Genomic DNA, 2,308 nt, shown 5'->3' on the forward strand with positions numbered 1-2,308 from the left:
GGGAAAAAGAGAGCAAGGTTTTTTTTAATATTTACAGTACAACCCTGTAAGTTTAGTTTGTATAGAGTGGTCACTGTAAAACACCTCACGGTCTCTCCCCTGATTACCTCCACAACTGTCTATCATATTTACAGAGTGATCAAAGAACTACTGGTATGTTAAATCATTGGAATGACTTCCATCGGTGTGGAATTAGGATGAATGTCGATCTAGAGTGATGCAAAATTGCATGAATTTTATTTTTGACTGTTCAGACTGCAGTCGCATTGCAAAACATCTAACCTGAATCAGATTTAGGACCACATATGAAAAGCCTTGTTCAATCTGTCCAAATCCGATTTTTTATGCATGTCCAATTGGAATCATTTTTAGCAAGTATGAACGGCAAAAAAACATTCATATGTGGTTTGAAATCTTATTCAAATCACATTTCTGTTTCAGTTTATTACCGCTCAGATTGGAACTTTCATAGCTTTTTTGCCCATGTCACTTTCTCACGACACATAAAACGTAAACATGTCAGACATTGTTTTGGGAAACATGCTGAATAAATTTGCAGAAACAAGGCTGTGTCACTGTGAAGGGAAAGTCAAGTGGAAAATGACAATGTACTGCTAGTCTATGCACCTCTTTGAGTTTTGAGACCGATAGAGATGGCAGCAAGGAATGCATCCATGCATTCCAGCTTCCCGTTTCTGCCGCTTCCTCATAAGGCCTGGAACACACAAGATGATTTTCAAATCTTAACCGATTTTAAAAGCGTGAAAGACCAAAGACTAGAAAACAGGTTAAACTGATTTTTTTAGCCTTATAATCATCTGAACGCACACACTAGATGATTCGACCAAGCTCCATCTTGATCGGGATCAGTTAAATAATCGTAATGACACCACACAGAGGATCTTTTGGAAAAAAATATTTTGCGACAAGCCTCGAATCAAACCCCCCAGCCCAAGACGTAGGCCTAATACAATCCAGCACATCAGCTTATAAATTACTGTGTAAACTCTTGACATGTTGTCATGTAAGGCAACATCTGTATTGCAAACAGTTTTGCTGTTGCTGTTTTTAGCGTAGGCATACCAACACAATGTCATTTCCATAGAAACCAATGGAGATAGTAAAACGAAAAGCGCCACGGACACACAAATCGGATCTGAATAGATGCTATACACAGTGTGGACAGTTAATCATTTAAATCAGATTCCAGTTGGATACACAAATAATCGGGTTTGGACTGACAGTATGAACAAGGCTAAAGTGGCCCAAATCAGAATTGAAAAGATCACATTCAACGTGGTTTGTGCTGTTCACACCCTCATGAAATAAAACGATCCATATCACATATGAGCAATAAAATCGGATTTGGGACACATTTTCCTGCAGTGTGAACGTAGCCATAAGCCGCTTTTCCACCGAAATTACCTGGAGCAATGTGTCCCAGGAACTTATTTTCCCCCAGACCTGTTGCTGTCTGCATTTCCATCGCGGTCTAAAGTACCGTGAAGAACAGGCAAATAGTCTGGTGACGTAGGTCTGCGCGTGTTTCTCAATACCAAGTACGCAAATTTCGGACGTGGGTCGTCCTCTGTAGTTCAGACTTCGCGAGTTCGACTCAGGAGTGTGAATTCCCGCGGACGGGACGACGCAAGTCCGGTAATTCTGCAAACAGCAGCTTACTGCAATTTTCCTCACAGTATTTACAATAAGACGAAATATGATATCAAACACCACTGCCTCTTTTCGGTTTCATCGAAACATATTAATAGCCGCAGAAATGTAGTTCAGGGAACGTACATACATTACAATGAAACGAAATATTATTTCGAAATATTACGAAATATGTTCATTTTAACGTATTAATAGATTAATAGAATAAAGACCAAAGATTACCTGTTAGATTTACCCAAAACGAATTACATCTCATGTTTAACCACTACAGAGACATTAGAGCCAGCGGCAAATGTCAGAAGGACTAGCCGAGGTGAGGCTGCTCTCGTCGGGAAACATTAGCTGATCGCCTGGAGCTCACGTCTCCGAAATCAGCGACACACATTTTCAAATAGACGCTGTCTTTATAAATAAACCGCAGATTTGGGGGCACATTTTTACCGGGAACTTTATTTAGATCCTGGTTCCTTCGGTGGAAACACACCGAGTACCGACCCAAAGTCCCTAGCTCCTGCGGTGGAAACGGTTGTAGATGCAAACTCCTCACCTTTCATTGAACACTCACTTTTTTGAGATCAAAATAGGTCACCTATGAGATTTGCTTAGATCCAATGAGAAAGTGTTTTTATTGGGGGGG

General features: G+C 40.4%; 1 protein-coding gene across 1 annotated transcript in view; it reads left to right on the forward strand.

The window, feature by feature from the left end:
- LOC107748093 (sex comb on midleg-like protein 2) overlaps positions 1–2,308 on the forward strand; it is a gene marked incomplete at its 5' end in the record, with an annotated part of 21,121 nt that overhangs the window by 913 nt on the left and 17,900 nt on the right. The gene's annotated exons all lie outside the window — the stretch shown is intronic.

Source organism: Sinocyclocheilus rhinocerous, unplaced genomic scaffold (genome assembly GCF_001515625.1).
Source record: "Sinocyclocheilus rhinocerous isolate Xijiao unplaced genomic scaffold, SAMN03320098_v1.1 scaffold6644, whole genome shotgun sequence".
Taxonomy (NCBI): Eukaryota; Metazoa; Chordata; class Actinopteri; order Cypriniformes; family Cyprinidae; genus Sinocyclocheilus; species Sinocyclocheilus rhinocerous.